Source organism: Pinus tabuliformis, chromosome X (genome assembly GCF_031772625.1).
Source record: "Pinus tabuliformis cultivar Carrire ecotype Pingquan chromosome X, CPIR1, whole genome shotgun sequence".
In the NCBI taxonomy this organism is placed as follows: Eukaryota; Viridiplantae; Streptophyta; class Pinopsida; order Pinales; family Pinaceae; genus Pinus; species Pinus tabuliformis.
In genome coordinates this window covers 89906122-89930015 of record NC_142308.1, presented here as the reverse complement: position 1 = coordinate 89930015, position 23894 = coordinate 89906122, and positions in this window count along the sequence as shown.

The window sequence follows — 23894 nt, the reverse complement described above, 5'->3', positions numbered from 1 at the left end:
AACCCTTTTCCCGTATATATTAATTTCCTATATAAACTTATCCTTATACCCTAGTTTAAATATAAACTATAAGATACATCAAACCCGACAAAAACCCACTAACTAATCGATCTGCGATTAATTTAGGCAAAACCATGATTAAGCCCTTCGCTAACAACCTCGATGGCCTAATCCCGCCTTAATCCACCATTAATCTTGATACCGCCATATTTAAAGTGCCCGCCGGGCCCCCCATTAACCTTTGCGCGCAATCGCGCCCCAACCACCATTTGATATGAAGGCCCAGATCCAACGCCCTAGAAACCATTTTGGGCGGGATCATCCGCCGGACGATACACGCCCGAAAAAGTTGTTTTCCACGAGACCGCCTTGGTGACGTGTCAGTCGCTGAGTGGAATCGGGCGGCCCCTCCCAAATACCACCCGATGCCCATAAGCGGTGCGAAATTAACCGCTTACTGCCTCCCCGCTACGCGACAAATCAGTCACTATTGACTCGTACTCACCAAAAAACATTTTTTCCATATAAAAGCCAAAAAGCCCCAAAAATGTCTTTTTCGTTGAATTTTCGCCTGCAAGCTTCTGTACGCATGCACGACACCTGCAAAACATCGAAGCCGTCAACCCACGTGCAAATTTTGCTCCAGAGAACGCCACAGACCACCCAGTCAACCGTGCAGCCTCCATAAGCACCCTTCGACCAATTGCAGCTACCAGTTACCCTGCTCAGAGTCAATTTGCCTCAGTTTCAGGTATTTAAACCTGAATTCACCAAGTGCCCTGTCAATTTCAAGTTAGACCAGTCATTGAGTATTTTTTTAAACTTAAAACTTAATTGAAATTACTCCAATAGACTCCATACTGCACCTTGCTGAATACTCAAACCCTGAAACTGCCAAACTACCTCTGAAAACCCCAATTCAACCTTGAGCAAGCCTAATTCGAATCCACAAGAACCGAATTATGGCTGCCCCTACTGCATTGAACGTGAGACCCATCTCCATGCCCCATTTGGACCTGGACCACCTTCCCTTAGCTGATAGATATTTCCAGATAAAAGATACCACTGTCATAGAGCTCCTGCTCAAAATACATTGCCAAAGTAGGGACAAGTTCCTGAACCATGCTGATGAAATTGGCCTTTGGGAGTCAAATTTTCCCAAGTACCAGTTCCCCCAAGTCCACATTTTTCCTAAAATTGTACATATGTGCTATGCTTGCTACGTCCCTAGTCACAAAACCATCATGTCTCATGACCAGAAAGTCCTTTTCACCATCACTCCTGAGTCCATCAATGAGATGTTGTAGCTCCAACCAGGGCCAAACCTAACTCCCCTCTCAATTGGAGACCTGTTAGACTTATATCCCAAACTCAACTCTGCAAGATTGGCCCAATTGATCCAAACCTTCATCATAGAAGAGAAGTATACCCCCAAAGACCCCCCTCCATATGTAGCAACTATATTTTCTCCTTGGGGCCGAAATATTGTATCCATGATATCTTGTGTTTTGGGTTACTCCACAAGTGAGTACATTGATGAAATCATCTTGGCTTTCATGTCCATCTATACCCCAGGATAGCCTCCTGCAACTATTTATGACTTTTCCACATTCATAGCTGACAGAATGCATGAGCAGTTCACAAGAATGGGAAATGAAAGGGTTTTCAAGTACTCCTCAATACTATACCACATGTTCCTCTACTTCCAAGCAGATAAATTCCCACTTACCTTGCAAAAGTTGGACACCAAGGGCCAACCAAGATCAGTCATCTTCTGGACCCCATTGACTCATCAATATTCCTCCCCCTATTCATACAATGAATTCATAGATTCCTTTGTCCATCCTGTGATGACCATGCTCAGTGGAACCCCTCCACCAAGAATCAGTTCTGAGATCAGGAGAGTCCTTCATCTAAACATCAATCATCAGGTGGGAGATTGGTACTTGTACCAAAACCACATTGAAATCAGGATTTATGGGTGCCAGCTTGCCCCATACAAACTACCTAAATACCTCCCAATGAGGTTATTTGCCCTGGAGTACTACAGGCAGATAATAAATTCAGATGAGGTAAACTTTGTCTCAGCCAAAAAGAAAGCCCAACTCAAGATCAAAGACCAATTGGGTCCTTTTATTTGTAATAGCAGAGAAGCTGGAAAGGAGGCAGACCTGATCCTTCAGAGATTAAAATTAAAACAAAGCTTCATATGGAGATATGATCCCTTGGATTTCATCTGCAAAAGAAGGCAGAAAAACAAGATGGCTCCCTATATCCATCACCGCATCCCTGAGATAGAAAAGTATGCCAACCAATTGCTATGGAAAAATTGAAGTTGCTATGGAAAACACATTATTAGATCTAGAAAAGCAACTTGATGAAAATTCATTTCTGCAGGTACCACCTTAGGAAGGGACAATGAGCACTCCCCCTATCATGCAGACTCCTTTGAATGAGGAGAAAAATCCCAAAAGGGGCAGGGAGGAAGGATCAAGTTCAGGGACACAAGCCTTCAATGTTCAATATGAAAGAGGCCAAAGCAAAAGGCCTAGACTCAATCTTGTGTCAGAGCAGGAAGACACTGATGGCTCAGTTGAAATAACTAATTCTGAGCCAGAAAGGAGTAAAGGTACTGTTCCTTCAGAGGAAACACAACCCCCATCATCCTCAGGAACCCAGATGATACAAAGACAGATGAGTGTAGAGGCCTCATCCTTTAGCAGGCCAACAAACCAGGATAAAAGTATCAAAGACAGATTCAAAGAGATAAAAATGAGGAATGAAAGGTTGAAATCTGAGACATATGCTCAACTTTTCAAACTTTCTACTCCAGGTCAGAGTAGATTGATGTCAACCTTTGACATCAAAGAGGGGAAGATGCAGGTGTCCTTCATTCAACCAACTGTGCAGCAACCAAGGGCACCCACTGACTATAAGAAAGTTGATTTTGAGGTGTTGGCCAGGGATATTCACCCTGTGGACCAAATAGAGTTTCACAAGCAGGCTGGAGAAATGATCTACTCCACCCTAACAGGGAAGTCCATAGCTGTTCATCAACTGCAAAGTTCCCTGAACAACATCTCAGCTCAGTATCAACTTGAACAGGCTTCATCACAAGCCAAGGATAATAGAATCAAGTCTTTGGAAGACTTGATCATAGAGATGGGACATGATCCCAAAGATATCAAAGCAACAGAGGAGTTAATAAAATAGAAGAACAAGGACATTGCTTCACTGAAGAAGCAACTAAAGATACCCTCCTTGCATCATCCACAAACACAAGAGGTGTTACAGTCTCAAACTCAACATGAGGACTTAATGGATTTAGTCCTCAAGTTGAATGATCAGTTGAGGAGCACGGAGAAGGAATTGGATGCCTTAATCCAATTGAAGCAAGGTGAAGTAGGGACCACACCAGCAACTGTAATCCCTACAGTGACTACTGCAGTACCATCTACATTGGCAGCCACATTGGCTCCAAAAACTCCTATAGTCACTGCCTTGCCCATCACCACTGCAACATCTACATCAACAACTTCTACAATAGCAGCAGGTACAACAACAGATGAAGCAACCAAGCTTGTTCATGCCATGGAAGAAATGTCTATTCAGACAAATGAGATAAACAAGCTAAAGGAACAGGTGGCAAGCTTAGAAACAGACTATAAGCTTGCCAAGATTATGCAGAAAGAGGAGGAACAGAAGGCTGCAAGGATAAAGGAAAAGCTCAAGTTAATGGAAAGAGACTTGACACTAAAGGAGCCACTTGGAGAAGCCAAGGAAAAATTGTGGGCCAATATCATTGACTTTGTCAATGATATTTGGCCATCCATACAGGTCATATTCGAGCAGATTGATCTCATAAGATTAATAACAGAGGCTATTGAGAAAGTGAAGATAGAATTAGGCAATAGGCCTAGAGATGCTACCAGGCTCATCCAGTTCTTAAATTCAAAGAACAAGTACCAACTATAGGAACTGGAAATTGAAGACAGGACTGCTACTATTCTGGAGGTAAAGAAAGTCCTCACCAAGAGGGACCTTATGCATAAGTTAGAGGAAAAGAGCAAGGAAATGCAAGTAGCCGTTGACAGGTTCATGGCTAAGTTTGATAAGCTAAAGGAAAAGGGATTACCTAATCCCTTATTCATTCATGATAAACTTATGGAACAAGGAGATTACAACGAAAAACTCAGGGATGTAGCAAGACAGCAAGTGGCTACTTCACAGGTTTCAGGAGTACCAATAGGAAAGGTACTGTACAGTGCTTTTGAAAATCTATTTTACCTCCAGCATGAGGTAAAACATCTGTTTGTAAATAAGCCTTCATTTGCCAAATACACTGAGGCAGATGAAACTTACTGGAGAATGCTGAGTATCCGGTTACCAACAGATCAAGAATGGGAAAAATTGACTGACTTACTATAGCAAAACACAGTTAAAAGTCAAACACATAGTCAATGAGGTAAAAGGGCATCAGAGTCAAAGGTTACAGGGTCAAAGAGTATCCATGTCAAAGAGTATCAGTATAGAAGACAACAGCCTTTGGCCAGCACAGAGCATAGCAACCATAAACTTCCAGCTAAACCACAATAAAAGGGACAACAAGAAAACAGTTCAATAGCTGTCTCTATCTTCCTACGAGAAGATATTTTGAATTTCCTAGATTAATTCCCAAGTTAGTTTGGGATATTTGTATAAATACTTCATAAATCGAAGTATGTAGTGTGGATTCTTATACTTTCAATAGAATTTTGTTCAAAGACTGTAAATCTTTTGTATCACTGACTGGGCTAGCATGCTAGATTGATGAATAAAGATTAGATATTTCAAGGGATTCATGTGTAAAGCGGAGTACAAATGAGTAATTCTCTTGTGTTGTTTTATCTCTCTTAAAGTTGTTTCATAATATTAAATGTTTCAGAAGTCTGAATGTTTTAACTTGAATATTATTTTAGAATTTGCTTAACTGCACTTTGTCTTACTGTTATACATTCTTAATTTTTTCTCTTAAACTATCTTAGCTAGGGAATTCTTAATTGCTCCTTAGCTTCCGTAGTTTCTCCTCTAGTCTATAGTAAAGGATTCTTAATTGCCCTTTACTCATGATTCATTGTTGTTCCCCCATCTTAGCCTCGGTCTGAGGATTCTTGATTGCCCTCTCACCTCCGTTAAGACTCATTTCACCATTTAGTCCAAGGATTTGTACTTCACTCTGCTATCTTGCCCCTTGAACATTCCCTTTAGTGAGTTAACTCTAGCTTTGCTGCCCCTTCTTTGACTCCATTGCCCAATGGCCTAAAGGCATCAACCTATCTACCTGTTTTAAGGATTCCACCACCAAATCTTCATACAAATAAAAAACCCCCCTGAACTCTAGAACTAGCCTAATATCTAAGCAAACATAGCTAAATTATATAGAGAGAGCCCTCTCTGAGCCATAGGTTGGCTAGAGCCTATGCTTAAAAGTTGGTTTGTGGTTACCTCGAAGCCTTCCCTTCTTCCAAAACTTCTAAGGAAAAGTTTTGAGTGATAACATAAGCGACATATAACAATATGTAACTAGTCATATACTCATGACAAATACATTCCACAAAATCAATATCAAATTTTCTATAAAAACATTACTACAACCATAATCAATCATCAAGCAAATGCAACAAGCACATGAAATGCAAGTGTAAGAGACACACATGCAACTGATATGCATGCATGACCAACACACACTGCCCATCCATTTTGAGGGTTGAACCATGCTCTGATACCACTCTGTAACACCCTCCTCCCACATCTACCCAAGTAACTAGTCGACCGAGGTAAACATAAGACAACAGGGCACTATGATTAGATTCGACCTCCTATGTGACCTTAAGGAAGTGGAATCAATGGAAACATCACACACAATCATCCAACATTAGCTTCAAAATCCTCAGGAGACAAGTCAGCTACTTAGGCAGCCTGTCCCTGGGTCCCACTAATGTTCTAAACATCTTAGGCCTTAGTCGATCCCATGCTAGGGGCAAGAGTGCATCTAGAAACCCAAAGTCACTCTCACAGGTCTGCCTGCCAATGACCAAAGATTAAAATTATTAGTTCTGTGCCAGTGACCCCAAGATTTAAGCCACTTTTTCAGGCCCGGGTCATTGCCCAGAATGGAGTGATAGCGTAGAATCAGTGAAAGTACATGGAAATAATTATGCAAAAGTAATAAGTTGAACGAGACCTTAACTAGACCCCTACTAGCCATGACAAGCATTTTGTCAAACATATCATCAACATGTATAAATAACAAAATTAAGTGTAGGGATCTCATACTTATCTAAGAATCACTATGAACCATTGTTCACTCGTGTCATTTGTTGCATTATCATCTATTAGGTCATACAAACATTATCCACTCATATATAAGTAAAAACATGCTGAGAGCCATACATAGTTGTTGTAATAAAACATACATATAACCAACATATTAGGAACAGAATTACCATAAACATATCAGCCATTAAATCCATATATACATTAGTACATTTACACATGAAAATCAAGGGAATGAATGTCTCATTAATGAATGCAATAAACCAACCAGAGACAAGACTACCACGTTCCACCCGACCATAGATTGGCCGAGTCAAGTCTCTCTTCAACCAATCACCGCCATTCCATATTCCAAGAATGAATGTGGGACTCATAGAACACACCAAAAAACACCAACAAGCATGGATGCCACCAGAGTTCACTAGATACACTGTGAGGAATTTGAGTGCCTCCTAGTCTCTCAGGCTTTACCGCCATCCATAGTTCGATCCAGGGATCACTAGGCCCTACACATACTCTCCAGGGTTTACCGTACATCCCATCCTAGGACTACTAGGACCAATGGAGAGAAAATCCACCTCTGGGCTTTACTATATATCCCAACATTCACCGACAAGGATTCCTAGGCCCAATGAGGCACACAATCTAGCTTTACTGCAACCCATAGTCTGGTTTAGGGGTTACTAGGCCAGTGGCTTTACAGTGATCCACAGTTCGGTTCAAGGACCACTATGCCAAGTGTTTGTCAGTTCATAGGTCCAACCCTCTAAACTCTGAATCCATCTATCCATCCCACATTAACCGAATATGAGAAACCCATCGCATCAAAACTATCAGGAAATGGCAAGGCTAGGGTGAAGAACACTATCACACCTAGAAAAACCCATGCCATGATAGGAAATAACCACATGCAATCTCATTCCTGCCAAATCTAGTAAGGAAAATACACATGCAAGTTGATAACTGCAATGAAGCCTATTGTAGCTGCTTGATCCTGCGTTTCCCTGCTTGATCTTTTCTTCCTCTTGCCTTCCTTTCCTTTTTTGCTCCAATGCTAAAGTGCTCCAAGAAACTCTAAGTGTCCAAGAGTGAGAGAGAGAGGGACAATAATGAGAGAGCTCCTAATCTAAATTGACAAAAGGTTACCAATTGATCCTCAGAAGCCTTTTTATGAATGAGGCCTCTATTTTCTTCATTTTCCATTATTTTCCTTCATTTTCCTCCTCACATGCAACCTGTGACCTTTCACCTCTTTTTTCTCCTAATTTCCATTTTTCATAAATAATTGTGCCAAAAATTCCATTTTTCCTTTCCAAAGCCTTAACCATTTCCTTTTCCAATTTACTTAGCCATAAAAACCAAATGAACAGCCCCTAGGATGTCTTTCCCAACATTCAACTTGTAATAAGTGTCCCATCGATCTCGGTTATTTCTTTTTAACTTTTATTACATGGAATTTTCACCAGGGTTGTTACATGCCTACATAGCCTGGGGTGGGAGGGCACATCTTGAAAGAATCCGAGATGGATGTTGCTATGCTGAAACCGATGAATGTGAAGTAGGTTCCTACTAAAACGGGGTGGGAGGGCATGTCTCCAAAGGGAACCTGCTCTGAATGTTGATCCAGATATAAAAACTAATTTAAAATGGTCATAACTCAGTCAATATAACTCTGAATCTTTATTATAACCTGTTTTTGGAAATAGAATGACCATTCTACATCTTCCCATGTAATTGAAATCCCTATCTAGATAATATGGAAACTCAGATTCACGCTGCAATTGTCCCGCCGTCATAAAAGTTCTCAAAAAATAGTTGATTTTAAATCAACGATATCTCCCTCAATCAGACTCCGATTTAGCCAATTGTTTTTTTGAATTTGGGTTTTTTTCACATAGAATAGAGATCTATTATATGTTTTTGTAAATTTTGCACAAAAAGTTTCAGATCTGATCTACAAACCTGCTGCCCAAAAAATCTAGCAAAAAAATGAAAAAAAAAATGTCTTCCCACTTTGCCCAAGAAAGTGATATATGGAGATTGTGGCACATGCATGAAGTTTATTGAATATTGCTACAAAACTTTGAAACTGAAATATGTGTCAAACCCTGATTCCCATGGAGCTGTAACCTGAATCTGATACCACTGGTTTGGACTTATGTAGGAACTCAACATAATATAGATATAAACATAAACATAGAGATGTAACAGGAATAAAACTTCATTTCATTAATATCAAAGAACTGAAATATGCTTACATACAAAATTGAAATAACATAGCTCGGGCGATGGTAGCTTATCTTTGAGAAGATATGTGGCAGCTACATGTCTCTGAACTATGTTATAATGAAGCTTGATGGCCTATTTATTATTGAGAAACAATGGAAAACCCTAAACATCCAAAAACCTAACCCTAGGAGATGAAGCGCCAAAACTATGGGCCTCGTTTGGGTAAATTCATACATCAACTTTCCGGGGTCGTAACTTTGGCATATGATCTCCGTTTGATGCACACAATACATTGTTAGAAAGATCTATCCAAGGACTACAAATTTCGAATGCAAACATCAATGAAATCCTAATGTTTGCCCATTATTCCCAGAAAACGTCGTTTAGGGCCTCAAAACGACTTTGGAAGTTCAGGACTCGAAAAACAACCATAAATAGTAAATTGTGCTACAATAAATGAAATTAAAAAGCATGAAAGAGATAGTGGCGTGGGTCCAAGTGGAATAGGCGGGTGGCCATTAATATCCACCTCGATTAGTCCTCCCCGCTTAGGAATCAATGGTCCCCATTGCGTTGAGTGTCTCCATGAGATGGGAAAACTTCTATTGAACTTGGTCCCTGGTGAGCCAATTTACTTGGTGTAGGAGTTAGCCAACTTTGAAAACCTGATATAGTTGGATCTTCTATTGGTGAGTGTTCTTGATCTATGTGTCAATGATCCGATTAGTTGTGACCTATTCCATGTATTCTAGGTTTAAATTTATTGGTGTGAGTTGTTCTGTAATGTCTGATGTGTCCAGTAATGATGGAAAGTATGGTCGAAGGTAGTCCACATTGAACACTGGGTGAAAGCCAAGGAATGGGGGAATGCTAAACTCAAAATCGTTGTCTCCCACAACCTTGGTAATGGCGTAAGGCTCATATCAGAGTGGTCTGAGCTTTCGATGGGCTCTGGTAAGGCATTCTTTTTGCAACTTTGTCGCCCACCTAAAACTTGTGTGGAACCTGATTTTGATCATGTCGCTGCTTTTACTTGGCATTTGAATTCTCTAAGATGTCGTGAACCTACTTGTGGATGTGTTGGATGCATTCAATAAATATGGTTGCTTTAGTAGCCTTGGACAATACATGTGTGGATTATGTCTGTGTAGTCGCATGAGGCATGGCAACATCAATCAAACACAATGGTTGAAATCCTAGACCCACTTGAAAGGGACTATGACCAACTTAGCTATGAAGAGCTATGTTATAACTATGTTGCACATAGGGAAGACTCTCATCCCAGGTTCGTGGATGCTTGGAGTTGTACATGTGGAGTATGTGCATTATCATGCTATTTACGACCTTCGCATGGCCATCAGTATGGGGATGTAATGCAGTCAACTTGGTGAGCTTGGTGTCCAATAGTGTTTAGAGGCTTGACCAAAATGTGCTTAGGAACCTGCTATCCCGATCTGATATAATGGTCTGCGGGATCCAAAAATCTACCCACACTCGTTCAAATAAGAGTTTGACAGTGTCCTCTACTGTGATACTCTTCTTGCAGGCCGCTAATATAGCCATCTTAGAAAATTTGTCCACGACCACAAATACAGAGTCATTACCATGCTTGGTAGAAGGGAGACCAAACATATATTCCATGGAAATGGATTCCCAAGGCTGGTTGGGAGTAGGTAGAGGAGTGTATAGGCCTTTCTTCTTGATGGTTGGCTTAACGATGGTGCAGAAAGTGCAGGATATGATATATTTCCCAACATCCAGTCATAGTTTTGGCCAATAAAAGTACTTTTGTAGTACATTCACAATTTTCTCTACACCAAAGTATCCTGTGACTCGATTGTAGTGCGCCTCCCAAATCAGCTTGGCACGCTTGCTTGAAGGAACACAAAGGCGGCCCCCAAGATCTAAGAAATTGAAATGGATCTTCAGGAGGGGGGATGCCCTCAATATATGAAAAATTTAAATGTCAGAAGAAAAAGAGAAGAACACACAATAAACAACACCACAAAGAAACCTTTTTTTTTAAACAGATAATAACTATAAAGGCTATAATGTGGTGGACAATATTTTTTTGGCTTAAGGGGGTCCGAACTAGGTTTAGAGTTATTCGCGTCCAACAACAAAACCCTAACTGTTGGCCCTTTCGGCAACAACTTGCGTAGCGCAGGCTATAGTCTCACCGGAAGTAGTATTAGGGGATGCTAGAACTAGGTTTCTGCATCTAGAGACCGTGTGATGTGTAATTTGAAGACCTTGTAGCTCAGATTTTCCTTCGCACAGATCTATACCTTCCTATGATCCACTGCTGCAACTCTATCTAAATGGCCCCCAAACCTTCACGAAGGTCTACAATGAGGCTTTTCAAACCTAAAATAAGCAGACTCACAACTTTCTCTTAGTAAATAACAACCCTAGGTCTGCCTTCGTGCAAATATACATGTTCTGAACAGTTATATTGCCAGATCTATCTAATATCTTCACGAAACAGTTTGTTACACTTTTCATGCATGAGTATTAAAGATCTAACAAATTCGCGCAGAGAATACACTTTTTTTCATTAAAAATATATCATTAAGCAATAATGCATAAACTTAACAGAAATAAGAACAAGGCACTGATGCAATAGATTTGGTCCAAAATCAATCTTTATTAGATTAAGCATTCAAATTACAAACTCTTCCACCTTGCGCACCCAGCTGCAGGGGCCTGCGTACTCAGCTGCGGAATTGCCAAGGTCTTTGCGCACTCAGCTGTAGGAGCCTTCCCCTTTCTCTTAAGTACAGAAAACAAAGCTTTCATGCCTTAGCACTTTTCCCTTACCCTTGTTCTTCACCAAAAGTTATTCTCCTATACTCGCTATGACTCAAATATTTATAGCCTTTCTATTACAATACCATGGTCCGCGACCTATGGGTGAGTCTCAAAACCATCCTATCACTTACCCATACAAGGGGCTAAAGCCCCTTTGACTCCTACTTATTTGCGCGCTTTGCTTCCACATTTCGCGGAGACTTACATTATTTACAAAATTTTACTCAAAAATTGATTAAACTAATCCAAAATTGACCCTAGGGATCCTATCCCAACAGGCCCCCAACACAAATATGGTGACTCGCCCTCGAGTCACTCAGTTGGCTTCTCTACTTTGTGGCAGAGCTCATTGAAATCCTGCTTCAATGCTTCCAGCTCCACGATTCCTTGTACTACAACCTGCTTCACCTCTTCGACCAACTTTTCTATAGTTGGTCCTTCTACTGCAAGCTGCATGGTCCTATGAGTCTGCTGCAGAGCTTTCAGTTTCTCCTGAATGGTCTGAGAAATCTGGTTGGCCTCTTCTGTCCAAGGTTGAAGTCGAGCCTTTAACACTAATTCTTTTTGCTACAACTTCTATACTTGTGCCTATATCAGCTTCCCTTCTTGCAGGCGTGTGAAGTGCTGGACTAGCACCAATGTGCGCGCAGTCGCCCTGATCTCATCATATCTTTGTTGGGCCTCCATGATTTTTGTACTTAACCTTTGCAAGTTTGGGTCCTCCTGCAAAGTATCCCATAATTTCATGGCGTTGTTAAAAAGGAAGTCGTAACCTTTGACTGCATTCTCTAGAGTAGTCATGTGCTCCTTTATAGCTGCGCCACGCTGCTCCCTGACCTCTGGCATAGTAGTTGGTTGTAGCTTCAGCTATACTTCTGGTATCTTCATCTGGAAGTCAAATGTGACTCTGCCTATCTCATCTTTTGATTCGCGGACTGTAGTAGCCAATTTCCTGATCTTCGCTGTAGTTGCGACATCTTCCGGAATATGTAATTCTGTGACGGAATTACATGCCTGTGTAATTGGTGCTTCCAAGATCTGACTCCATGCTTCTAGCTCTTCCTTTTCTTTTAGGGCTTGAGCCTTCTCATTGAATATTTGTTCATTGTTTACCTTAACTTCGCTGATTATTGCAAGTGCGCACTGCACAGCTGCTGCTTTGATTTTGAGGTAGAACAGATGGATGTGAAGACAACATTTCTTCACGGGGATCTGGAAGAAGATATCTACATGAAGAAACTTGAAAGCTTTGCGGTGAAGGGTAAGAAAGAACTAGTATGCAAGTTAAAAAAGTCTTTGTATGGGTTAAAATAGTCACCAAGGATGTGGTATCATAAATTTGATACATTTATACGGAGACTTGGATTCACCAGAAGCAAAGCAAGTCACTATGTATTTTTAATTTAATTGGTGACTATGTTATTTATCTGGTCTTGTATGTGGATGATATGTTGTTGGTTGGAAATGACAAAGAAATTATCTAGGATTTGAAGACCTAATTCTCCTCCAAATTCGACATGAAAGATCTTGGTGCTGCAAACTATATTTTGGGGATGGAAATTAAACGAGATTAGGCAAAGAGGAAGCTCTAGTTAAACCAGAGGAAGTATGTCAAGACAATATTGCAAAGGTTTAATATGCAAGATAGTAAACTGGTGAAGGTTCCTATTCCTGTAGGTGTAAAGTTATCTGCTGAACAGTGTCCCAAGACACAAGAAGAGGAAGAGGACATGTCCCATGTTCCATATGCAAGTGCAGTCGGTAGCCTGATGTATGCAATGGTCTATACTAGACCATAAATTGCACATGCAGTGGGAGTATTGAGCAGGTTTATGTCAAAACCAGGGAAGGAGCATTGGAGAGCAGTGAAGCGGGTTTTTAGGTATTTGCGTGGCACTAGTGATTATGGTTTGTGCTACCAAGGAAGACTAGGATTGGACAAAGTTTTGGACATTCGTGGCTTTGTTGATGCAGACTGGGCTGGAGATATGGATCAAAGAAGATCTACAAGTGGGTATGTTTTTAACCTATTTGGAGGTGCAGTCAGTTGGATGAGTAAGAGATAGTTTGTAGTGGCACTTTCAACTACAAAGGCAGAATACATGGTAGCCACTGATGCAAGCAAAGAAGCAGTTTGGTTACATAGATTGTGTTCAAGCATGGGGTTACTACAACGAGCTATAAGGATAGACTATGACAGCCAAAGTGCAATTTTCTTGGCAAAGAACCCTGTTTATCATTCAAAGACAAAGCACATTGATGTTCAGTATCACTTTGTGAGGGATATGGTCGAGGGCAAAAAGGTGTTGCTGGTAAAGTTGGACACTTTGAAGAATACTGCAGATGCATTGACAAATTCTGTGAGCACTGAGAAGTTCTCTTGGTGTAGATAAACAATGGGCATTGCAGGGCTAGATCAATGACTAAGCCCCTAATAAGACATCAGCACCATCATATTTCTCATACTCACAGAACCGCTCTCTATGGGGAGTGAAGTGAAAGGGGGGGGACCTGTAGCCCCCTCTGTACGTTGTGTCAGGCGCTGTTGGGGGGTCACAAGGGGGTTATGTAGGCCCCCCAACATGGGGTTCGGGGCAACGCTCCGTGAATTTTTTTTGGACCCTATATTAAGTGGGCGGACCTACCTATGGTTTTGTGCATGGATTTCGCACATGGTTTTGGGCATGATAGTTTACTGTCCATGGTATTTTGTAGATCCAGTTAAGGGAACTATGGTTATGTTCTAATCCATGGTTAATGGATTGGGGTTTATGGATGCTTCGACATGTATATATATTTATTGTAACATTGAAACGAATATAATGAAAAATCAATCTGGTAGTCCCGGTTTTGGGATCTAGGGGAAAATATCTATGTATATCTGTTTTATGTTTTATGCTCTCGCCATTGTTTATTTTCTGTTTTTAGAATTCGTAAGCAGGTAATGTCTGTACGGGGTTAAAACCTACATTCTTAATCCTAGAATCACTAGGAAACAATTGGAGAATCCTACTTCAATAAGATTACAGACAAAATTTGCACAAAATGAGACACAAATCCATCTTTAGGCTTCTCTAGTTTATGGTATCTCTTACTATTCCTATATTCAAATAGTTGTATCTATCCTTAGTTCGGTTATATTTTGAATTCATCCTTAGGTTCTGGAACTACTAAAATTTTTAATTTGTATTAATTTGTATCAAATAGCTTTCCTATCATTTTCAGATGATTTTGGCCACCTTTCATGTTTATTGTGTGAGGATAGCTCTATTCATAAGAGGTACAACCATATTCCTCAATTACCAAATTCTAGGTTGACAGTTACTGTAAAACAATGAATCCTTCAGAGGACATCCCATGTTCTCAATGTTTCCCTACTCATAAATCCCTCTGGCAGGTTGACATTAAGCTACAAATCAAGTTCTATCAATTGGCCCATTCTCACATAGAGATGGCATAAGAGTTCCAGACCCTCAAATTCCAATTTTCTCAATTGTATGATGAAGTGGATGCGCTGAGAAGCATGATATCAGAGCTACATTTCAAGTTATCTCAAGGGATAGATGCTCATCATCGAATCACGATTTCAACCTTAATCTGCCTGTTAGTATTAGCGACTAATGATAGTTGTCTTGCTCTACGTTTTTGAAATGTTTGTTTCGACATGCTCGACTTATGTAATTAGTCTTATTAGTTTTCTATAGAATTGTCCAGGAAAGTCTGCTATATGTCAAGTTTCCTATATTTAGACGTTGTAGGCAGTATAATATGAATGCCCAGTTGGTTTTTCTCTTGGAAGATATATCTCCGGGTTTTTTCGGCTGTGAATCAATGCAGATTTAATAAATACATACTCATTCAAAAAGAAAAGAAAAAAGTATATTTTGAATAACCTTCTTAAACTAATGGAGGTTGTATACAATTAATTTTGAACAACCTCCTCAACTCAAATTTAAGGTTCCTCAGATTTTATGTGGATAAACTTTTGAAAATCTAGGAAGCCCCTTCAAATTTAAGGATAGAATATTAATAGGAGGCATGTTCTTGATAAAAAACACTTTTTAATCCATAAAAAATTGCAAAAGGACTCATTTTTCCTAGTGATTTCAAAAAATATTTTCAAATTTGAGGAAGATTTTTATAGTATAACTAAGGTCTATTATTATATATATTATCATAAAGTAATAAATAAATATCATGTAATAATTGTTCTATAACTAATCATTATTACACATTAATAATAATTGTAATATGACTTGTTACACAATATTTATTTCTTACATTGTGGTGTTAAATAAGTATATTACACTTTTTAAGATAATAAAAAAGTGGCTAATTGTTAAGAACATGTGTTTCTTCTTAAGAAGTCAAAGGTTCAAATCTAAAAGGGTTTGTCCCACAAACAAGTGTCTCATACAACAATTTTGGTGTCTAACTTGGCTATGAACTTAAAATTAAATGATGATGATTATTATTATTATTTTGGTGTCTAACTTGACTATGATCTTAAAATTAAAATGTTATTATTCTTATTTATTATCTTTTTAATTAGAGAAAAATTATGAAAGACGTAATTTATTTTATTTTATTTTTAATTTGATTAGAATTATATTCCTAAACTTGTAGGAATTTACAAGGTAAGTTCCTCAGATAGAACACCAAAGGACACCGCTCACAAACAGATCACAGATCAATACACTAGTATTCTTGATGTGGTTAAAACCCTCAAAGAGGGAAATAGTCCACGGCCTGAGCCAACGTGGCTGCTTCAGGCAATTTATTAATAAAAGAATGAAAATTTACATAAGCTTATCTTATGAACGGTTACCCTACAAATGACCTTCCACGCTCTTTAAATAGAGATCATGGACCAATCGGGTGTTAAGCCACATATCAAGTGTTGGTAATACCGAGGAGAGAATGAATCGTTAGATCACTTCATGTCTAGAACATATCGTGATCGTCGGATTGTAAGTTACAAAAGTACATAGTAAAGAAACACACTTTACCTAACTCTACACTAGACCAAGTTATACTTAACTATTTCCTATGTGTCGGAATATCCTAACATCCCCCCTTAAGAACAACTTGGGATAGGATTGAAGGATGTACAAATATGACACAATAGGAGAAGGAAGGAGGCATTAGAGCCTATCCCCCCTTAGTGACAACTTCCTGAACTCCAACCATAAATTGAAGTTTAGTAAACTTCGCCTCTGTGAGAGCCTTTGTAAAGATGTCTGCAACTTGATCATCTGTTGAACAATATTGCACTTCAAGAACATGGTCATGAATGAGCTTTCTGATGAAGTGCATGTGCAGTTCAATGTGTTTGTTGTACTGATGTTGGACTGGATCTTTGCATAGTTGAATGGAACTTTGATTATCACACCAAAGTGTAGTCGGATGCTGTTGCTGAAAGCCAAACTTTGACAGGATCTGATGAAGCCACAGGGCTTCCTTACTAGCTTCTACGGCACCATGATACTCTGCTTCTGCTAAAGAAAGAGAAATGGCACTTTGTTTTTTGCAAGCCTATGTAATAGGTCCTGAACCAAGAGTGAACACATAACCTGCAGTAGACTTCCGATCATCAGGGTCACTAACCCAGTTGGAATCAGTGAAACCAACCAATAGAGGAGATGCTTCTGCACTGTAATGAATCCCAAACTGAACTGTACCTCGAACATAAAAAAGTATTCTTTTAGTTGCTTTCCAATGAATTTCATGTGGGTTTTGCATAAACCAAGCAATAAGGCCAACATCAAAGGAAAGGTCAGGACGAGTATGGTTCAGATACAAAAGTTTTCCTACAAGTTGACCGTATAAGGTAGCATCAACTTCAGGGGAAGTACAAGTGACTGAAAGTTTGGCTCTGGACTGAAAGGGAGAAGGGGCTGGCTTACAGTCTTCCATGTGAAAATGACGTAGAATATCACAGGCATACTTGGACTGGGAAAGGGAAATACCTTCCTTGGATTGCAAGACTTGAAGACCAAGAAAATAATGCAAGTTTCCTAAGCATGTCATTTCAAACTTCTTTTTAAGGATGGACTTCACATGGTTTATAAGGTTGGGATCACTACCAGTAAGGATAAGATTATCAACATAAAGAACAAGAATGATAAGAGACTTGTCCACTTTCTTGGTGTAGACAATATTGTCAGAATGACACCTAGAAAAGCTAGTTTCTAAAAGAAAGCTATCCATTTAGGCATACTAAGCCTGAGGGGATTGCTTGAGACCATAAAGGGATTTTTTAAACTGACATACAAGGCTGGAGTCTATTTGTATAAAGCCAGTAGGTTGTTCCATATAGATTTCTTCATGCAAGTCCCCATGCAAGAAGGTATATTTAACATCCATCTGATGGACTTCCCATTTGAAAGAGGCAAAAAGGGAAAGAACAAGGCGGATAGAGTTCATTTTGGCAACAAGGGAGAAGGTTTCAGTATAGTCAATGCCTTCAACTTGTGAAAAACCCTTAGCAACAAGACGAGCTTTATGTTTATCAACTTTTCCATCTGGTCCATACTTGGTTCTGTAAACCCATTTGCATCTAACAAGTTTTTGTCCCTTTGGAAGAGGAACAAGATCCCATGTATCATTTTCCAATAATGAACGATATTCTTCATTCATAGCTGTGTCCCAATTTGGATGGCCTAAAGCTTCTGCAAAGGTGTTAGGATCATAATTCACTGAAGCTTGAGCCAGTAAAGAAGAGGCTCTATCGAACTGAGAACGTGTACGTCGCTGATCTGTAGGATCACCGGCAAGAGCACCTGCTACATCCTGAGTAGCACGGACCCATTTTGGAAGCTGAGGAACTGAAGGAGGATCCTGAGAAGGTGGGGGAGGATTGTCATCCTCGCTGTCATCATCTGAAGAAGAAATATTTTCAGAAGTAGAAGGGATAGAGAGAGGTGGCACATCCGTCGAACTAGGCTTGTAGGTCGATATATTTTCAACAAACTTTACATCTCTTCTAATGATAACATTTTTGGACTTAAGTGGAATAATTCTATATCCTTTAACATCTTTAGAATATCCAAAAAAAGTACATTTTTCACTCTTAGGTTCTAAAGCTTTATGTTTCTCATATGGAATATAGGCCCATGCTTCACTTCAAAAAACACGAAAGTGACTTACATCTGGTTTAATTGAGCTCCATGCTTCTTCTACAGTGATATTCTTTAAAACCTTAGTAGGAGTGCGATTTACTATGTAATTTGCACAGTTAATTGCTTCTGCCAAAAAATTAAGACTAAGTCCTTTAGATTGTAGCATACAATTAGCCATTTCATTTAAGGTGTGATTCTTCCTTTCAGCTACACCATTTTGTTGTGGAGTATATGGAACAGTATGTTGCATTTGAATTCCATTCTCAGTGCAAAAGTTGATGAATTTGTTGTTAACATATTCTACGCCATTATCAGATCTTAGCTTAAGAATTTGATGTCCAAATTGTTTTTCAAAAAAGGCCTTAAAGGCCAAGAACATGTTAAATACTTCACTCTTGAGTTTTAAGAAGTATACCCAAGTGCGTCTGGAGAAATCATCAATGAAAGTTAAGAAATACTTGTAGCCAGAGAATGAAACAACTGGAAGTGAACCACATAAATCACTATGCACAAGCTGTAAAGGGGCTGAGGCGTGCCAAGAGGCATGTTTTTCAAAACTATCCCGATGATGTTTTCCGAGTACACATCCAGAACAAACACCATCTCCTGTCACATATTTTATTTACATAGATTCTGAAGGGAGCGATAGTTTAAGTGACCAAATTGCTCATGCCAAAGTTTGCTTACTTTATCATTATGCACAACAAATATCGAGGGAAGATTTGATGACCCAAAGTTGTTAAACTTATACAACCTTGTAGAATCATCAGCAATGCCAGTAGCTAAAATCTGTCTAGGATCCTTAATTACAACATTGTGAGGTGAAAATTAAACGATTTTACCTTCACCTGAATGAGTTATCTGATATATAGATAGAAGGTTGCAGGATAAGGTTGGAACACATAATACATCATTAAATTGACCATTGTCTAGATGAACAGTTCCAGTCCTTACAGCGCTAAGAGATCTATCATCACCAACATATATGTTTTTGGTGTTACAATCATTTAAAGAAGAAAACATGGCTTTGTTTTTGGCCATGTGATAAGAAGCTCCAGAATCAATGAACCACTCATGAGAATGAGAAGAAGAAGATACATTTAGTGCATAACCAAACCGAGATGCTTGACAACCACATGCAAAAAGTGTTATTCCTGAAGATGAAGTTGAAGTTGAAGAGTGCTCCAAATGGATGTTATGCTTCTTCATTGCTGCTTCCAAGGCTTCCATCTTCTTAAAGCATTTGGATTCTAAGTGGCCATCTTGATTACAAAAGTGGCAATGTCTGTCAGTGTTCTTCCCTTTGTTTTTATTTGCCTTATCATTTTGTTGAAATGATTTTTCATTTTGAGACTAAAATTGCTTAGGACCCTTGTTTGGTTTAGGACCATTCTTTTTAGGATACCGCTTCTTAGGATTCTTTGAATTTGGTTGCTACTGGGCGGCTAAGGCTTTCTTAGAAGAGTTTCCAAGATTAAGAAGACCAAGATATAAGAGCTTTTCTTGTTCTCTTATTAAAGAATCACAAAAGGCATCAAAATAGGGGGACTTGTAGTCTTGTCCTTGAAAAATAAAGGCTTCTCTAGTAGAATGGAAGGTGGAAACAAACACAGAGTAGGCTGGTCCCAACTTAGTAAGAATGGAATAGATAAGGCTACCATCTTCTTTCTTAATCTTAACACCTTCCAAGAGAAGTCTAAGGGTCTTGAACTTGGACAAAAATCTTCAATGGAAGAAAAATTATTGGGGTCCAATGTAAGCAACTCATTTTCGAGTTGATGGGCTCTAATTTCATTTTTAATTCCAAAAACTTTAGTGAGCTGTTTCATTGCTTCATTAGGAGTATCAAGTTCTGCGATATGGAATCTAAGGTATGGAGAAAAAGGCATCCCTATCAACCCACATGCTTGATCTTGCCTATTTTCCCATTTGGCTGCGTTATCTTCATCTTGAGGTTTGGTTTCTTGGCCTGAGGCTATTCTGTAAAGACCTTTACTTCTAAGTAAATCCACAATGTAGGACCACTATTGGAAGTAGTTGGTGCTGTCAAGAATAACTTAGCATGAAATTTCCATTGTAATAGAATCTAAAGTTGTAGATGCTGAAACTAAGTGTTCCAATGGAAAGATCTCAAAAAATTAGGCTGATTAAAAAAAACGGCTTTGAAAATGGCTTCCGGATGAAAAAGTTATAGCTTTTTGAAGAAAAGTTGTTGAAGATGCTGACGAAGTGCGTGAGTGTGTAGAAATGAATGATAATGTTATATTTTAAAAAACCCCCCACCCCCTCCTCCCAAACTTAATCTAATTAGCTCACTTAAAAAAAAGATTTTATGTGACTCACTTTTATAAATAAGTGAAAGTCACTTTTACAATGGTACTTTATAAGCTACCAACTAAATTGTAACTTAAATAAAAAATAAAGAGACTTTAGAATTATAAGTGACTCACTTTTTATAATGGGTGAGAACACTTTTACATAAAGTAACTTTAAAACATAAGTTACATGTGCTTTTTGAAAAAGTAACTCAACAAAAAGAAAGACTTGAACTCAAGACCTCTATTCTCATAAAGTAACTTTGGACCAAATGAGCTAATTTAAAAGGTTAGTAATTTTTGGAAAAGTTTTTTTTTTTTTAGTCACTGAAGCTTTGAGGTGCGTGCTTACTTGAAAAAGCTCTTTTTTGCCTACAAAACAAAAACCACAAAACCCAACACAGACATACAAGAAAAAAACAAACCTTACAGCTTGAAGTTAGCTTTAGCCAGAAACTTTATATTTCTGATTTTCCGAGATCACACTAAGGCACGGCGGAAAAGAGCATATGCATGAGAAAAAATCCTTCTTCTTTGTTTCTGATTTTCCCAGATCGCACAGAGTCGCAGGGCAAAGAGCATACACAGAAATGAAAGGTCTAGATTTGGTAATAAAAAACAGAGAGCTAAATAAACCGATATAAACATAGAGATGGATAGTTAGAACTGCAAATAAAGATGTATACCTCCAGATCTTAAAAATGATGTAGCTAGGGCTACCAGAAATCTTTTCGCTTGAAACGAAAGGGGTTCTTCACTGGAACAGATGCTCCTAACACAATAGAGCAGTCCTCTTGGCTTGAAATCAATCAGAAACAGTAGATCTAGGAAACGACAGTCAGATGTAGTTGTATTGACTTCAGATTTGGATCACCAACGGATGCGGCCCTCAAATAGCTCCGATACCATGTAGGAATTTACATGGTAAGTTCCTCAGACAGAACACCAAAGGACGTTGCTCAAAAATAGATCACAAATCAATACACCAGTATTCTTGACGTGGTTAAAACCCTCAAAGAGGGAAACGGTCCATAGCCTCAACCAACGCGATCAATTCAGGAAATTTATTAATAAAAGAATGAAAATTTACATAAGCTTCTTTCATGAATGGTTACCCTACAAATGACTCTACATGCTCTTTAAATAGAGATCATGGACCAATCGGGAGTTAAGCCACAGATCAAGTGTCGGTAATACCGAGGAGAGAATGAACCGTCGGATCACTTCATGTCTAGAACATATCGTGACTGTCGGATTGAAAGTTACAAAAGTACATAGCAAAGAAACACACTTTACCTAACTCTACACTAGACCATGTTATACTTAACTATTTCCTATGTGTCAAAATATCCTAACAAAACTTAAGTGTATGAGTTTCTAGAGGGATTAAATATATTAAAGTGCAAATTTCTTTTAAAGTGCAATATACAAAATTACATTGTTTAAATTATGTTTTTTAATGTATAAATTGATTCAACCCCTTGCAAAACTCCTTGAGCATTTGAATTGTGTAGACTATAAACTTAAATTTATAGTTTCTAACAAATCTTTGTTAGATTTCAAAATAGTGAAAAATGTACATAAAATAAGCTAATATACCTAAAAAGAGGCAAAATATAGAATGGTGAGACTACTTGAAATATTTACTCTCTAACTTGGTTATGACCTTATAATAAAATGATTAGTATTATTATTTTTATTACTTATTACATTTTTAACAAGAGAAAAGGTATGAAAGATGTAAAAAATATTTATTTATTTATTTTTTGATTAGAGTTACATTGTTAAAATTACATGTTTGATGTTTACATAAAATAATGAATAATATATGTATACATTTAAATATCAATGTTTTTCATGCATTTGTTAGGAAATATAGAAAATAGTTGATATATTCTCCATGCAGAAATAGTTTTTATATTCACCAGTATAGATTCATTTTAGCCATGGATCTATCATTATAGTTTTTTTTTTAAAGTACTTTTCTCAATACAACTTCTGAATTGTAATGTCAACAACAAACCTAGTGAGCATATTGAAAGTAAGATTAATTGATATTTTATAATTCTTTTAATTAAAACTAACCACTAAGCGAATAGGTATATTCAATTTTATTTTTAATTATAGTTAACAATATTTTTTATTTAGAAAATATTTTATTTTCATTTTAAAAGAAACACATAAGTTGAGCAAATTACACATTTCTCTCATACTCATAGAATGCAAAACAACAATATATTTTAGAATTTTGATTAAAAAATTTAAATTTGATAAAAATTAATATTCAAAATAATGTTATTTAAATTGATAATTTTTTATAAACTTTAAAAATATTTAAATTAAATTGGTAAACTAATTATTAACCGCACTCACCTCTTAATATAAAGATGATTTAAACTAGCAGTTGTACCAAATGTTGCAAAGCAAACACTGTAAGACATAAATTAGAGAAGAATCTTGACATATAAGAAATCATTGAAGATAAAAATTAGTAAACAAAATGTCATTCAAAGCTAGAAGATAAAGAGAAATCACTTACATGGTGAAAACAAGAAGTGATCATAGAAACCTCAAAGAACCTTGGATGAGAAGTCAGTAAAGTCAGTTACTTTGATATAATTTTGACTTCATTCATTTGTTTCCAACTTAATGATCACTCGAGGCAAGAAGATGGAAAATATGGAATCTAAAAAAGTGCAATCATAAAAATATGTTAATAAAAATAAGACGATGACTTCACATTCCATGGAAAAGGTGGAATCTTTCCTTTGTCTTCATGTCTACAATGTTGCATTTTCCTTCAAGGTGAAGGTAAGAGTTGCTCAAAGATAACATGACTACCTTCACATTCCACAATGAAGGTAGGATCTTTCCTTCGTCTTCATGTCTACAACGTCACATTTACCTTTAAGGCGAAGGAGTTGTTAAAAGATAAGATGACCACCTTCACATTCAATGGTAAATGGTAATGGTAGGATCTTTCCTTTGCCCTCATGTTTACAAGGTTTCACTTGCCTTTAATGTGAAGGAAAGACATGATAATTATGTATTTAGTTTTACTAATTCAATTACACTATAGTTTGTTCATAAAAGACTTTATTAA